The sequence below is a fragment of the Pinus tabuliformis genome, chromosome 4_1 (assembly GCF_031772625.1).
Source record: "Pinus tabuliformis cultivar Carrire ecotype Pingquan chromosome 4_1, CPIR1, whole genome shotgun sequence".
Classification (NCBI taxonomy): domain Eukaryota; kingdom Viridiplantae; phylum Streptophyta; class Pinopsida; order Pinales; family Pinaceae; genus Pinus; species Pinus tabuliformis.
The window spans coordinates 881,508,839-881,526,404 of record NC_142303.1 but is presented as its reverse complement, the minus strand read 5'-3'; the positions used below and the strand labels follow the sequence as shown (position 1 = coordinate 881,526,404).

The 17,566-nt window shown below is 37.6% G+C and overlaps 1 pseudogene; it reads right to left on the bottom strand.

Annotated features, from left to right (window-relative positions):
• Nucleotides 1-8,296: 8,296 nt before the first annotated feature.
• Nucleotides 8,297-8,904, bottom strand: LOC149179002 (putative pectinesterase 15 pseudogene; annotated as a pseudogene).
• Between the last annotated feature and the right edge of the window lie 8,662 nt (nucleotides 8,905-17,566).

The following is a 17,566-nucleotide window of genomic DNA, read 5'->3' as shown; positions in this document are numbered from 1 at the left end:
GGCTCGCAGGGTATTTTTGGCGCAAAGTCTATTTTTAGACTATGTCTATTTTTAGACATATGGATCATGGTCTATGAGTTGCAGGATGCTGTTTATGGATGATTGGTCATGTTGGGAAAAATATATGGACTTCTATTTCTGGTTCACAGCGGAGTGATCAGAGTCTATTTTTAGACTGCCAGGCTAAAAATAGAAAAGTCAAATATTATTGTCTCATAATAATATTTAGACTATAAACATTATCTTATCCTCTTGGAGCACTTCAGTTTGAGCTACAGATGTGGTACATGCAGCTTTCAGAAGGAAATATGATTTCTTTGTGGGTCAGTTGAGCTATTGCATGCAGGACTTCAGTTAGAACTCATGTGGTTGAGTTCTGTGGAGTTGGATGTGGAGTTGTGTTCAGTTTGACTTGGTTAAACTAGTTGTAATTAGTCTAACTGCAAATAGACTAGTGATGAGTGATGTGAATTAATTGATTAAATTAATTCACTAATTATTAACTCATAATGCAACTGAAGAATACATCAGTTAACTCAGTGCATGTACAGTTCAGTGGAGACAAGTGTTAGAGGTTGAGATTGCTATCAGTTGTGACTATAGTTGTGCATGAGATCTTGCACAATCAATGGATTGAGTATGCCCATGAGGATTGCGCAGTATATGCCCAGTGAAATAGCATGTGCTCATGTGATTTTCACTTGGTATTGTGCAATAGAGGCAGGCAAAGTAGCGGAGGAGATTTGAACCTGTGACTTGTTCAGATCTGAGCTAGTTTTGTGTGTAACAGGTGGAGATAGTACTGAGTACTTGTGAGGAGTATTTTACTATGTATTGTTACATGTTCTCAATCATTAATATACAGATAGTGTGGGGTTTTCAGCTGTAAGCTTTCCCCGGGTTACATACTGTGTTAATGTGTGCATGCGATTAATGTTTCATTGTTTTTAATGCTGCTAAATTGATGATCAACGTAAAGGAGATTATGTATTGTGCATGTATTTCGCAATAGTGTATATTTAGGATAATCTCTGTGAATAAGTGTTTATTATTCAAAATTTCTACATGGTATCAGAGTTGTTGATCATCAGATCTATTATTTAGAAAGTGTTTACATCTTATTTCTTCTGGAAGTGTCTGTAATCGGGCCAGGTAGCCTCTAGATTCATCCTTCCTTTGGAAGGTGAGATATCCGGTAAAATCCCATACAGTCAATCTCTGTACGAGAAATACTTTGTTCTCACGAATTCTAGATTAGAGGCGGTTGAGTTTGGAGCTGGTGAAATTCGAATTTGTAGCAGTGTTTTCTTGGTATCAGCGTGGCAATGTCTTTCAACGGATTGCGATTGGAGTATGCTCTTGAGGGCAACTCGAACTATATTGCATGGAAGGACAGGATGGAGGCAGTGTTAGATGATAATGGGCTGAAGGAGTTCATAGAGGCTAAGGTCCCAAAGCCTATTGATACTGCACAGGTTGATGCTTAGCAAAAGAAGACAGCAAAGTGTCGAAGGATTCTGTTGGAGGGCGTGAAGGATCACATTGTGTCCAGCCTGCATGGAAAGGCTTCTCCATACTTGATGTGGAAAGCATTGAAAGATCTATTCCAAATCAAGAGCGATCAGAGGAAGCTGGCACTCAAGGATAAACTCAGAAACATCAAATGTGAGAAGGGAGACAATATGCCCAAGTATCTCACGAAGTTCACCTAATGCAGGGATGAGCTGGGAAGTGTGGGGGTGACTGTCGATGATGAGGAATTGGTGAGCTTGGCTCTCCTTGGTCTTCTAAAGAGTTGGCATTCCTATCAAGACTCTGTCAATGGTCGGGACAAATTGCCAGGATGGGAGAGACTTTGGTCAGATCTTGTGTAGGAGGAGATCAGGCGGAATACCAGGGACGGATCTTCATCAAAGGTACCTGATGAAGAAAATTGCACTTTGGCTGCCAAAGCAAAGAAGGGGAAGAACAAGAAGGCTTCTCATTCCAGTGCGAAAGGCAAGAAGCAGGAAATGTCCAAGGTGAAGTGTTTTCACTGTCACCAGCATGGACACTATGCCACTAATTGTCCGCAGAAGAAGAAGAACAAGCAAGCTGCTGGATCTACAGTAGGAGAGGCTCTAGCCTCACAGTTTGAGCTTGATTTTTCATTGATCGCATGCTTGGTTTCAAGTGTGATGGGATCAGTGTGGTTCTTGGACAGTGGTGCATCTTTTCACATGATAGGAGATCGAGATTTGTTTGCTAATATGGAGGAGAAAGATCTTGGAGTGCACATTGAGATGGGCGATGATGGTAGATACAGTGCGACCAATATTGGTACCATTTCCTTTGAGAGGGAGTTTGGTAAACCCTTCGTATTGAAGGAAGTGATGCATGTTCCAGGATTGAAGAAGAATATTATCTTTGTGGCGATGTCAGAAGATAAGGGATATGATGTTGTTTTCAGCGAGGGAAAGGCTTTCCTGCGCAGCAAGACAACTGGAGAAACCCAGAAGATATGGGTTCGAGTGAGGAACCTTTATCAGTTACATGTAGATGGATGCACAGCAATGGCATGCAAGGCAGAAGGATTGGTGAGCTGGGATGATGGCGAGCTGTGGCACAGGAGATTGGGTCACCTTCACCATGGAGCCTTGAAGATATTGCAACAGATCACTACAGGGCTTCCTAAAGGCACTCTTGCACAATCAGATCAGTGCAAGGGGTGTACTTTGGGAAAGTTTGTGAAAGCCACCTTTCACGAGAAGGATAGTTGCGCCATGATGATCCTTGAGAGAATTCACACAAACATGTGTGGACCTTTCTCAGTAGCTTCGACAGCAAAACACATGTATTATGTGATTTTTGTTGATGATTTCTCTCGTAAGTGCTGGATCTTCTTCATGTAGAAGAAGAGCGAGACATACTCAAAGTTCTGTGAGTTCAAAGCACTAGTTGAGAAGGAGTCGGGGAAGAAGGTGAAGGCTCTTAGGAGCAACAATGGTGGTGAATACATCTCTGGCGAGTTCAAGGATTTCTGCAGTGTAGAAGGGATTCGAAGAGAGCTGATAGCTCCCCATAACCCATTGCAGAACGGGGTTGCTGAGCGGAAGAACAGAACGATCGTGGGTGCTGCACGGGCGATGTTGCATGATCAGGGCCTACCCCTTCACTTGTGGGCGGAAGCATGCAATACTGCAGTAGATGTGCAGAACCGTTGTCCTCACAGGATACTTGGCATGAGTACACCTGAGGAGGCTTATTCTGGAAAGAAGACCGATCTTTCTCATTTGAGGATTTTTGGTGCTAACGTTTACAAGCATGTGACGAAGGATGCCAAGAAGAAGTTGGAGCTTCCCGCAGAGGTTGGGATATTTGTGGGGGTACACTGATACGCCCCACAACTATCGTGTGTATTTGCTAGACAGTGGTAAAACTGTTGTGCGACGGGATATAAAATTTCAGGAGGAGAAAGCCATGAAGTGTTCGCTTGAGAGGGAGCTACACTTGCATGCAGATGAGGAGCTATTAGTTCCTAAAGATGAGCTTCAGGATGTGGATCAGCCACAGGATGAAGTTCATGGAGTGGAAGAGACCACTCATGCAGCGCCAACCATCAGAGGGCGAAAGTGCTTGACAGAAGCTGAGCGATTGGCTCAAGATGCAGAGAAAGTTGTAGGACCATCTACAGCCCAACGCAGGCAGAGACAGTCACCTGATCGGTACACTGGATACATGGCTCTTATGAGCAAATGTGTTGTGATTGAGCCATCCTCTTTCGAGGAAGCTGTGGAGGATCCCGCATGGGTAGATGCCATGGTGGAAGAGTATGATTTGATTGTCAGAAACAGTGCATGGGAGATTGTTCCAAGACCGGAAGGGATATCAGTGGTGGGTTCGAGATGGATCTACAAAGTTAAGGAGGCAGCTGACGGGGGTGTGGAGAAGTACAAGGCAAGATTTGTTGCCCGAGGCTTTTCACAGATAGAGGGGATCGATTATGCGGAGACCTTTGCACCTGTCGCAAGATATTCTTCCATACGGATGATTCTTGCTCTCTCAGCGCAGATGGGATGGCACATTCATCAGATGGATGTGAAGACTGTGTTCCTCAAGGGAGTCATTGAGGAGGAGGTGTACATAGAACAACCCGAAGGTTTTGAGATCTTTAGCAACGAGTCGCATGTGTGCAGGCTCAAGAGAGCGCTGTATGGGTTGAAACAAGCACCACGTGCTTGGTACACATGGATAGACATCTATTTCACCGGACTTGGATTCTCCAAGAGTGAGGCAGATCCTAACCTATACCAAATTGTGGTGGAGGGTAAGTTGCTTATCATTGTACTTTATGTAGATGATTTGATTCTAATGGGTGATGAGCTGTTGATACTTTCATGCAAGGATGATCTTGCTAAGGAGTTTGAAATGAAGGACTTGGGCCTCCTTCATTATTTCCTGGGATTGGAAATTTGGCAGCGCAGTGATGGACTATTTGTTTCTCAGGGTAAGTATGCTCGGGAGATACTGGAGAAGTTCAACATGCATGGCTGTAAGCCTGTTGATACTCCTCTTCCTGGAGGTTGGAGGAAGGATGATGCCACTTTAGCCGAAGAAGTGGATGCCACTGTTTATCGACAGTTGGTGGGGTCGCTTATGTATCTGGTCAATACACGACCCAATATATGCTATGCTGTTAACCAGCTTTCACAAGCTATGGTTAAGCCAACCAAGCTCTTTTGGAAGGTAGGCAAGCATGTATTGCGTTATTTGAGAGGCACATCGGGATATGGATTGTGGTACAGACAGGAGGATGAGGTGAAGCTATGTGGCTTCACGGATGCAGATTGGGCAGGGAGCCCAATGGACAGAAAGAGCACATCAAGAGGGGTCCTCAGTATCGGGTTGACAAAAGTTTCTTGGTACAACAGGAAGCAGAGATCCGTGGCACTCAGTTCAGCAGAGGCTGAGTATATGGCAACAAGTTTGGCGGCATGCGAGGCTATATGGATGAGGAAGATCCTGGTCGGTTTGTTCGGTTCTTACTTGGAGCCTACTGTGATTTACAGTGATAACCATAGTTGCATTAAACTTTCGGCTAATCCTGTATTTCATGATAGATCTAAGCACATTGACATCAGGTACCATCATATCAGAGATTGTGTGCAGCGGAGAATCATGTTACTTTCATACATTCCAATGGAGGATCAGGATGCTGATATCTTGACGAAGGCGCTCACCAGGAGAAAATTCGAATACCACCGAGGCAAGACAGGGGTTGCTGATAATCCATATCTTGTTGAGAGGGAGTGTTGAGAATGCAATAAGATGATGGAGCTTAGTGGAAAGAAGTTGCCTTCACTAAGTGGGCCCGCAGGGTATTTTTGGCGCAAAGTCTATTTTTAGACATATGGATCATGGTCTATGATTTGTAGGATGCTGTTTATGGATGATTGGTCATGTTGGGAAAAATATATGGACTTCTATTTCTGGTTCACAGCAGAGTGATCAGAGTCTATTTTTAGACTGCCAGGCTAAAAATAGAAAAGTCAAATATTATTGTCTCATAATAATATTTAGACTATAAACATTATCTTATCCTCTTGGAGCACTTTAGTTTGAGCTACAGATGTGGCACATGCAGTTGTCAGAAGGAAATATGCTTTCTCTGTGGGTCAGTTGAGCTATTGCATGCAGGACTTCAGTTAGAACTCATGTGGTTGAGTTCTGTGGAGTTGGATGTGGAGTTGTGTTCAGTTTGACTTGGTTAAACTAGTTGTAATTAGTCTAACTGCAAATAGACTAGTGATGAGTGATGTTAATTAATTGATTAAATTAATTCACTAATTATTAACTCATAATGCAACTGAAGAATACATCAGTTAACTCAGTGCATGTACAGTTCAGCGGAGACAGGTGTTAGAGGTTGAGATTGCTATCAGTTGTGACTATAGTTGTGCATGAGATCTTGCGCAATCAATGGATTGAGTATGCCCATGAGGATTGCACAGTATATGCCCAGTGAAATAGCCTATGCTCACGTGATTTTCAGTGTGGGTGATTTTCACTTGGTATTGTGCAATAGAGGCAGGCAAAGCAGCGGAGGAGATTTGAACTTGTGACTTGTTCGGATCTGAGCTAGTTTTGTGTGTAACAGGTGGAGATAGTACTAAGTACTTGTGAGGAGTATTGTACTATGTATTGTTACATGTTCTCAATCATTAATATACAGATAGTGTGGGGTTTTCAGCTGTAAGCTTTCCCCGGGTTACATACTGTGTTAATGTGTGCATGCGATTGATGTTTCATTGTTTTTAATGCTGCTAAATTGATGATCAATGTAGAGGAGATTACGTATTGTGCATGTATTCCACAATAGTGTATAATCAAGATAATCTCTGTGAATAAGTGTTTATTATTCAAAATTTCTACATGTTTCAACTTATCTAATATGGAAATTAGCATTGACCCTATAACAATTCCCTTCTGGCATTTACCACTATCTCCATCCTAGCCAAGTAGTCTGGGATCCCAGGTATAACTATTGTTCTGTTAATTGATGTACTAATTATTTCACATTCCTCGCTCCTCTCAAATGAAAATTGTCCCAATTTTTTATTTATTTATTTAGTTTTTTCAGGAGTCTAAGTAATATTATCCATATAAGAATAATTACAAAAAGTTGTGGAATAGCGCTACCACTCAATCAATTTGTAATGTTTCCTTTTCCTTTGGCCTAGGTGCATTAATACCATAAGGCAAGAGTGAGGAAATTGCTTTCCTAAAGCATGAAGATAGAAGTGTTAAGCCAAATGGGTGGAGGGCGAGGGGGAAAATATATATTCTTGCAATGTTTCATTCCTATGATACCAGTCTGAACCCTTCTAATGTGTATCATTTCCTTTGTAGGTTATACCAGAGTGAAAATATTTCGCACTTTCAAAATGACCAACTAATTTTTCTCTAAGGAGACTGCTGGGTTATCCCAACCCTATCATTTTACCCAGTAAGTATGTCAAGTAAATAAAACACCCAATGAATCAGAAGTACACAAGGAATCCATCAGGAAACTAAAGAAATTATTTTATTCTGGAATATTTCTATTTCAAGATGTTTATTCTTTAGTACAACTGGGATTTCCGACTGGCTAGCTTCGAGGCTTTACAAATAGGTGGGGAGTGGCCCTGTAAGGCTTCTATTTAATGGCTCCTAAAGTTTCAAGGTTAGAGGCTTCTGATGAATGATCAGTAGAAGTGAAGGGCGGCACCACGAATGAAGTAGTACTAGTGTGAGGTTCACTAATAGCTAGAGGGTTATGATCCTACTTTCTAGTATAAGTCCTATATAATTGACCAGAGGTGTTGCAAAGGTGGTGGATTGATATAGTGAGGTTTATAATGGGTTGGTTATTATTACGCTAGTGGCTTAGGTGCACATCAATTGATTCACTTCGCCAAGGACATGTTGATGAGAAAGAGAGGTTAAAATTACCCCTGTTTTTTATGACAATGAGAGAAAAAACCAACCCTGAAATAGACAACCCAAATTGCATGAGGAAGGATCACTACTACTCAATTGATTATATTCCCATTACGCCTTCTGGAACCAATAGAGAGAGAGAGGCCTTGAATAGAGGCCTGAATACTACTACGGGAGGATTGAATCACTAACACTTGCCCCTTGATTTTCTTAGTTTGATCAAGCCTGAGATCGGGGAGCACACAACTGCATAGACGAGAGAGACAATGTGTGAGCTACTACTAATCAAGGCACTCGATCATTCATGCAATGATAATCCCTTAATGAGAGGCCCTAACTAGAGGCCACAATAGAAGTTTGTACCATTACAAAATTAATGTATTTAATAGGCTCCATATTTAATGACCAATTTGAAGATAACAGAAAAAACAAATCAAAATTAGCCTATTCAACATTATACTTACTAGAAATTAAATCCCAACCATGTAATTGTTATAAACATTCTGGAAGTCAGCATAAAGAACATTTCAAATTAGAGGAGAACATGCATAAGTGGAGAGCAGTACCATCGAAGGTTGTGTCTAGTACACAATAAACAACTTCCTTGAAATCATTTGCAATAAACATCAGTTGATTATCTTGTCCTCCTACCTCTAAACGCAAAGGTCCCTATGGCTTGCCTAGATGCATTTTTCCTTTACCCGTCAACTTGCAATTCAAAAAGACAAAGCCTGAGTCTTCCGACGTAGACATTCTCTTCTAAGTCATAAATGCACCATGAAGTTTAGGAATGGCATGTAGTTGACATTTCTGTGGTCAACAAACCAAAATTTGTGTATTAGTATCTATCATCGCCGAGTAATATTGAAACAGAAACAAAAAATAAATCGAAAGCGAGATTTTCCATTGCCTGATAGAGAGATTTTCCATTGCCACATACAAAGTCGACAACACCCTCAATGTAACAGTTTTGAAAATAATGCCTCCCACTGTCGTCTAACAAGGTGTCCTGATACCCCAGAAATCTGCAATTGTAAAATGCACAACGATCTCCCGAAACCCTCAATGCCACAGCTTGATCGTCCGCACTCTCATCACCTGGACCATATGAATTCTGCACAACTCTATTTTTTTAAGGTAAACTCATCTCATGATTTTCTATGATTATAATAGGCAATTAAAATAACTAACCTCGATTGTGATATCTCTTGCTCTAAAATATGAAGCGAGCACTGTCACCGTTCCCGAGTCATATGTCCCACCACTCGATTTCGCGTTCGCATTCCATGTGATGACGGTGTTTTTGGCACCCGAGCCCCTGAGAGTTATGAAGGGCTTCTCCTTAGGAATAGTCACCTTCTCCCTGCGCGATACATAAAATAATGAACCATCATAAAAGCTTCCTATCTCGACAGTATTTACTCCTTTGATTTCATCAAATATCATATTGATTTTCAGAAGACAGAAAACATTCCATGACAAATGGTATGACAAAATGTTTTGCAAAATTATACCTAAACCTAACTTCATTTGGATTGTAAATTTCTGAAATATCTATAAGTTGAATACAATTTCTAAAATCTACAATCAAGATAAAAATAATGCAACCATACACAAGGATAGTTGTGATTCTGATTCTTTTATTTCTCTACCGGCATAGTTCTAAGAATATTTTGGATTCAACCCAGATGACGGTGTGAAATTTAATATAAACTTTCAGCTATTTTCTCAGCTGTAGTTTATCTGTTATTTGTTATGTGTTTTGGGCATATTTTCTGGTATAATTTGTCCAGAATTCAACATGAATTATTGGAATCATAAGTGTATGCTGTGAACTCTCAGCAAATAAAGTATCTCCCTATAAAATCAAAAATTCATTAATTCATTTTTAAAGACAAAATATAAATTTAACCCAAAAAAATTACTCCCCCAAAACTTTAGACAATGCCATTTTCTTCGGGGAATTAAACTCACTTCCAAATAAGCTATTCTAATTTTTCTTTCATTGATTACTAGACTAAGTGCCTGCTTTCACATTAATGGTGATATGATTCTTATTATTCGATGGAACTACATTGATGGCATCCTGGACTGTTGTGGAATCACCCAGACCTTTCTTCTTATCCACTATAGTCACACGTGTATTGCCAAACTTTGCTAGAAGCCCGAATAGTTTTCGAGACCCAAATTTGAGAGGAGGCTTTCTTTGCGGATTTTTTCTTAAAAAATTACAGAGCATTTTTCTTTTACTCCCACCTCAGGACATTTAGCAGAAACAGATTTACAACCAAAATTTTCATAAGTTTTAGGACAAACAGAGTTAGGAACAAATTGTTAATATTCTTCTGTGCTCATAGAGTCTTGTTTCACGTTCTTTGTACTCAAGTGACTAGTAAGGGAATATCATACCCAACTCTTATGAATTCTTGTGCATTGCAATGGTGGTTATTCTTCATGAAAGAGAAAAACCCTTCATCTTTATTATGAATTTGTTTGTACTTCAGAGTTTGTACTTCAAAACAATATGTTTTTTAATTATCTTTTATTTAAAATGTTATTTTTGATTTTTCTTAAATTTATTCAAATGAAATTTGAATAGTGTTATAATTTTGTTGTCAAATTAACAATGGTAATAGTTATCATTGACTCCTATATGTGAATGTAAGTTGTTATTTAAAGAAAGTGGCTTTATCTGGAATAACCAACTGGTGATTCTTAATGAGGTAGTTTTTCATTCATGTAAAGCTTATAAAAAATAAGTTTTTATGGTTAAAACATATATTTAGTCTTATAAATACTCTATTTAGCATTTAAAAATACATTTTAAATAATGAAATTTTGCACTTTAAAGAAGTTTGTACATGAAGAAATTTGATCTCTCTAGGCTTATGTTAAATCTGTATTTAAGATGGATCTATGATGGTAATTTAGTTGTCAAATTAATGATGGTAACAGTTCTCACCAAACTATTATATGTGAATGTAAGCTGTTATTTAAAGAAAATGACACTAAATTGTTATTTAAGGAAAATTACATTACCTAAAATAATTAGTTGGTAATTTATAATGGGGTAGGTTTTGTATTTAGATTTTGGATCATTAAATAGAAACTAAGAAACTATAGAAAAACAGTTTTACATCACCTAGAGCTTTCCAAGCGGTCCTGTTGGAAGAACTTAGTTAGCTTTGTTGTTCTCGACATCTAAGTGAAGCGTTTTCTTGTTCGAAAGCCAATGGAGAGATAAATGTAGTGTTGCTGTTGTGTGGCAAACGTAGGGAGTCGTCAATTTGGACATCGAGTCTCGTGCTCAACAATTTTCTCTTCACACATTGTCAGTCTGCCTTGACAGTCTCCTTGCAATAAGAGACCACCTCAACATTTTCAGAAACCAATCCATATCAATCTGGTTCATAAGCGAAACTTCAAATATGGCACTTCAAGAAATGTGAATCATGTCAGTGTATGACAAATACAGGTTTAATATAAACGCTAGTACTGATAAATAAGAGAGTGATGGGTTTTTCGTGAGGGGAAACTATGGTTTTTCGACATTGATCATTGATCATGAAGGTGTCAAGAAGGGTCAACGAGGATTGGAGAATGGGTACGAAGGAGAATGAAATGGATTATTCAGTATACCTGACCGAGGGATAACAAATCTGGTCTAGCTTGGGGATTGGTAGATTGAGAGACACATTGGACTTCGGTAGGTTTTATTAGCTATGGTCTCATTCGAAGGATGTTACTGTAACTCTTTTTGGAGAGTTGGCTCAGGATTTCAATGATCAAGGCTTGAGGCGCATGGGCCAGGTGAAGGGGTGAAAAATCCTTGTGGTGATCCTTTCAAGGATTGTTAATTCCCTAAGTGGTTTGCCTCATGCAAAGATTTATGACTTTTATCCCACACATATGCAAACCTTAATCTCCTGGTTTGAAGAGGATAGGGGGAGTAATGTTTTCAAGGTATGTTGTTGCAAACCCACAAACCAAGGGTAGAAATGAGTTTGAAACCCAATGTAATATTGTAGTTTAAAGAAAGAATAGTTTCTATGTTTTTAGTTTTGTTGGTGAAAGGCAGAGTCCCTTCCTTTGATTTCGAGGTTGTAGGGTTACATTCTCAAAGAGCTCAAGGAAACCCAAGCAATGTAAGTGTATCAAAAAGGCCTAAGAGATAGGTCATCTTGGCCACTCAACATTGATGCCACAGATTGTCATTGACTGTCTTTGGAGCTTTATTATGTGAAAACAACCCAAATTTGAGAGGAGGCTTGCTTTGAGGCCTTTTTCTTAAAAAATTACAGAGTATTTTTCTTTTACTCCCACCTTGGGACATTTAGCAGAAATAGATTTACAACCAAATTTTTCATAAGTTTTAGGACAAACATAGCTATGAACAAATTGTTAATATTATTCTGTGTTCATAAAGCCTCGTTTCACGTTCTTTGTACTCAAGTGACTAGTAAGGGAATTGTTGCAAACCCACAAACCAAGGGTAGAAATGAGTTTGAAACCCAATGTAATATTGTAGTTTAAAGAAAGAATAGTTTCTATGTTTTTAGTTTTGTTGGTGAAAGGCAGAGTCCCTTCCTTTGATTTCGAGGTTGTAGGGTTACATTTTCAGAAGAGCTCAAGGAAACCCAAGAAATATAAATGTATCAAAAAGGCCTAAGAGATAGGTCATCTTGGCCACTCAACATTGATGCCACGAAGTTTCATTGACTGTCTTTGGAGCTTTATTATGTGAAAACAACCCAAATTTGAGAGGAGGCTTGCTTTGAGGCTTTTTTCTTAAAGAATTAAAGAGTATGTTTCTTTTACTCCCACCTCGGGACATCTAGTAGAAACATATTTCCAACCAAAAGTTTCATAAGTTTTAGGACAAATAAAGTTAGGAACACATTGCTAATATTCTTCTGTGCTCATAGAGCCTTGTTTCACATTCTTTGTACTCAAGTGACTAGTAAGGGAATATCAGATCCAACTCTTATGAATTCTTGTGCATTGCAATGGTGGTTGTTCTTCATGAAAGAGAAAAATCCTTCATCTATATTATGAATTTGTTTTTACTTCAGAGCAATATGTTTTTTTATTATCTTTTATTTAAAATGTTATTTTTGTTTTTTCTTAAATTTATTCAAATGAAATTTGAATAATGTTATAATTTCATTGTCAAATTAACAATGGTAATAGTTATCATTGACTACTGTATGTGAATGTAGGCTGTTATTTAAAGAAAGTGGCTTTATCTGGAATAACCAACTGGTGATTCTTAATGAGGTAGGTTTTCATTCCTGTAAAACCTATAAAAAATCAAGTTTTTATGGTTAAAACCTATATTTGGTCTTATATATACTCTATTTAGCATTTAAAAATACAATTTAAATAATGAAATTTTGCACTTTAAAGAAGTTTTTATGTGAAGAAATTTGATCTCTCCAGGCTCATGTTAAATCTGTATTTAAGATGGATCTATGCTGATAATTTAACCCCAAACCCGAGCACCGTGGTCAATGTCATCTTCATTCCTTTCACATATTTTATTACATAGTAAAGTCCATTTAATTTAAAATCTATTGGCTCGGTGCAATTGTATCTTACAGTGGCTCAAAGCCAAAGAGCCAAGACCAAGAGACTATCTAGCTAGTACATTTACTTTAAAATCTATTGGCTCGCTGCAATTGTATTTTGCAGTGGCTCGAAGCCAAAGAGCCGAGACCAAGGGACTATCTAGCCAGTACTTTTTCTTAAATTGCACCGGAAACCTTCCTGGAATATAAAGTTCTTTTTGTTGAAGTGGCTTCAAGAAACACACCTCAAGATTGGGCCTGAACTGCACAACAGGGACTTCCTTTGGCTTAGGTGCCAAGGCTGATAGGTGTCTATTCTGTCAGAGTTGTTTGAGACTTGCTGCTGGCATCATTGCTATTTGATATGCTATTCTATGTGGCAGATCCCTGGTGGACGACTTAGCACTCTATAAACCTTTCCAGTGAACTAGGGATATGTGTTAGCTCCATTAAGTTTTGCACAATTGCTGCCTACAATTAAGGAATTGCAGTCTTTCCTTAACTTATGGAAACCAACTGTAGTAGTTTCCTTAAGTTAAGAAAAGAAACTGCAATTACTAAATTTATTATTAGGAGCTACTATAGTGGTCCATCACTTTGATTCGAGTTCTCTGCCTTGATTTGTGGACATCTAACACATAGCTATTAGAAGCTTGATGGAAGCTTAGCTATATGTTCATCTGTTTGGTCCCCAAGCTCCTCTCTCAATCCCCTTCAGTTTTACACCATCTAGCTGAGATAGCAGAGCTTGGAAGTGCCTTCAGAATTTTGTGTTCTTTTCTTTTTGCTTGGATAGAAGCTGGAGTGCTGAAGAAGAAGCAAGTGGACTGTGGCCTCCATCAAAACATCACCAATGGCTGGAGGTAACTCGTATCCCTGGGCATTAAGATTTAATGATTCTTTGAGTTTATTCCGCATGCAGAATCGTTGCATGAAATTGTAGAATATCTAACATTTGGTATCAGAGCCTCTATTACCTCTACCTTGGTGTGCTCTCGCCGCCCTTTTGTCTTTCTGTGCACCTCAAGGGCGCCACAGTCGAGCTGCATGCGCTCCCAAGCCAAGCTGCATGCGCTCCCAAGCCAAATGGCATATGACTTTGGTTTTTGGAATTACCTTTCGTTTCTGTTTTAAAATTTTAAAATTCTCTTTTTATTTTGTTATATGTTTTAAGGTTGAAAATCATAAAGGGAGAGTTTTTTAATTGGAAATGGTATAGAGTTTTATTCAAAGCCGATAACGGGTGTGTTGGATCTTTCTGTTGATGGGTCTTTTAATTCTGTGCAAGCTGAATTCACTTGCGTTAACTTCAGATTTTATTTCCCTCTTTTCGGTATGCGATTGCTTTGTTGTGTAATAGGCTGGGTTAAGTTTGGAATATTTAGAAAATAACTTATGCTTCTTGTGAGATCGATCAACTCTGCGAGAGTTGAAACCTGAACGTATTTGCACTCATTGCGATTATTTTTTAAAGAAGTGAGGGCATGGGATGGGGTTTGAACATGCAACCTGTGCTATGCAACTGAGCTAAATATTAATCCGCCATAGTATACTATTGATTTAAGATTGTTTTGTTTGTGACATTATTATTGTTTAATTTTAAAATTATGGGCACTGCCATTGACTATCGAAAGTAAATTCAGAAAGGTGTGGAATGCTCATTGTTATTGTCAGGCATATTCTTCACTGCATCTCCAAAATGTATGAAGTAAAGTTAACTATTAATTTTGAGTTTGCTTCGTAATGATTGGATGTGGGAATCTGCCATCCGCATGAAGTCAGTTATGAAAATCCAAAGCTCGGAAAGCTTGTTCGTGTTCATGGTAATTTAATTGACTATTTAATCTGAGATCCCGAAATCAATTTCAATCACGGAAAGTGGAGCAGAGAGGTGGTCTATGCAATTTAGGACATTATTCATTGCATTATATATATGAACTATGCATCCCACCGTGGAAATGTCGATCAACAGAAATTTTATTGTTTTGTCCCTTTTCGTTCTTCCGTCTGCTTAAATTTGTATTCCACGTTTTCTGTTTGAAATTTATATGGTATTGTGACTATATGGTATGGTAAATTGTTACCTGTCCGATGCAACCATTATTATGTTTATCATAAAACACACATCGTTATAAGTGAAAATTGAATATAATATACCTTTACCACTAAGGTTTCAATCAAAAATGATATTGGTAAAGAGTTATAAGTGAAAATTGAATATAATATAGGTTTACCACTAAGGTTTCAATCAAAAACTTATATGGGGGCAGAAATGCCTGTCTTTGTGTTTTATTTTTGAGTTTTTGCTTTTGAATAACACTAGCCGTTATGGTATATGATCAAAGGGTAATACCATGTAAAACAAAATCCAACGTTAACCAAATACGTGGCATGGTATATATTTTTTGATTATGTTTCTTTGTTTTGGTTATATATATTTTTATTTATATAGTTAATTTGGATAACTATATAAAATCAACAATGCAAAATAAATTTTATAATTTTTATTACATATTTATTGTAAAATTTACTTTTTGCTTGCATCATAGATGATTTTATAAATGTATATTTAAAGTAAATGGCAAGGTCAATATATGACCTGATTCATTCAAGAACATGCACATGACATGAAGGCTTTCACCAAAGTCTCGGGTATGAACATGAAATGTTTGTGAAGTCTATTCTTTTTGATATGAGTCATGTTAAAGGAAATAGTTTATGCATTCTTAAATATTTCAATATTTCAATATTTGAAATGGTTTAGTCTTTTGTTTCAAATTATTTCAAATTTGCAGTTTTTGCAAATTATTTAAAGAAATAATTTATAACTTTTTAGAGCCCATTTTGTAATTAATTTAAGAATTAGTCTTAAATAAATTATGGGACAGTTAGACTAAGGAATGTAAATTTAATTTTATTTATCTTGTGACCAAAATAGCTTGTTTGCTGGTCAATTTTTGTTGTTTTATAAACTTAAGGACGGAGCCTGAAGTCAAGCCAGCTAGCCTTCGAACTGCATTTGCTATGCAAGTGCAAAGTAGATCAACGCTGCTTCAGTCAATCTCTGGGTTAAGTTTATAAATTGAACAATCAATTTGTAGTCATTTTCGGTAATGGTGACTGCTTTAACCTTAATTTTGATTTTGCTGGAAAAATATTACAGTTATATGGAGTTTATTAAAATGTCATTTTGACTTACACTTTTCAGTAAACATTATTTTTCTCTTTGGTTAAGTTTTGTTTATGCAGCAAAATAATGTCTAGTGATCCATATAATTTTAATTAATTAGAGAATAGCCACAGCATCTTTAATTAAATAAAATTATATATTTTGTTTGATAAGATCACATAAAGATTATTTAGACATTAAATTGTAATTAATTACACTGAATATAATAAATTTTATCCCACAGGAATCTTTATTATATTTATGTAATTAATTAGGATAAAATTTCATAACCTACCCACAGGAGTTATGAATTAATAAGTTTTATCATAAAGTTTTATTGAATCTGTTTGAATTAAAAATTTAGCCCACAGACAATTTTTATGTCATTTGATTCAATTCTTTTTTAGCATGATTTACACTGAATATAATGAATTTTATCCCACAGGAATCTTTATTATATTTATGTGATTAATTAGGATAAAATTTCATAACCTACCCACAGGAGTTATGAATTAATAAGTTTTATCATAAAGTTTTATTGAATCTGTTTGAATTAAAAATTTAGCCCACAGGCAATTTTTATGTCATTTGATTCAATTCTTTTTAGCATGATTTACATTGGTAAAACATGAAAGTTTATTAAGCCTCAATTTTAACATAAGCATGTGATTCTTTATTTTGATGCAGTAGTACAACCTGCAGATTTCTCTCAAATTCGTTGTGACATTCCCGAACTTAAGGGAGATAACTACAAGATTTGGAAGGAGAGGATTCTCCTTCATCTAGGGTGGATGGACATAGATTATGCTATCAGGAAAGATGAACCATCGGCACTCACTAATACCAGCACTGCAGCGGACATCATGCTTTATGAACGATGAGAACGATCCAATCGTCTAAGCATGATGTTCATTAAGACCAAAATTTCAGCTGGTATTCGAGGTTCCGTTGATCAGCATGATAAGGTTCGAGACTTGTTGAAGGCCATTGATGAAAAATTCGTCTCTTCAGACAAGGCATTAGCAAGCACCCTAATCATGAAGTTCTCATCCCTAAGACTCACCAGTGTGAAAGGTGTGCGCGAGCACATCATGAAGATGAGGGACACTGTGGCTCAATTGAAGAAACTCGAGGTTGAAATATCGGAGTCCTTCCTAGTGCACTACATCCTGAACACCCTTCCGCACCAATATGGACCTTTCAAAATCTCATACAACACACATAAGGATAAATGGTCAATTAATGAACTCATGACCATGTGTGTTCAAGAGGAAGAGAGACTGGTGATGGAACTGGGAGAGAGTGCAATGCTGGCAACGCGTGGAAAGGGCAAATCTCAAGCCAATCGGAAAGGGAAAGGTAAAGTACCTCC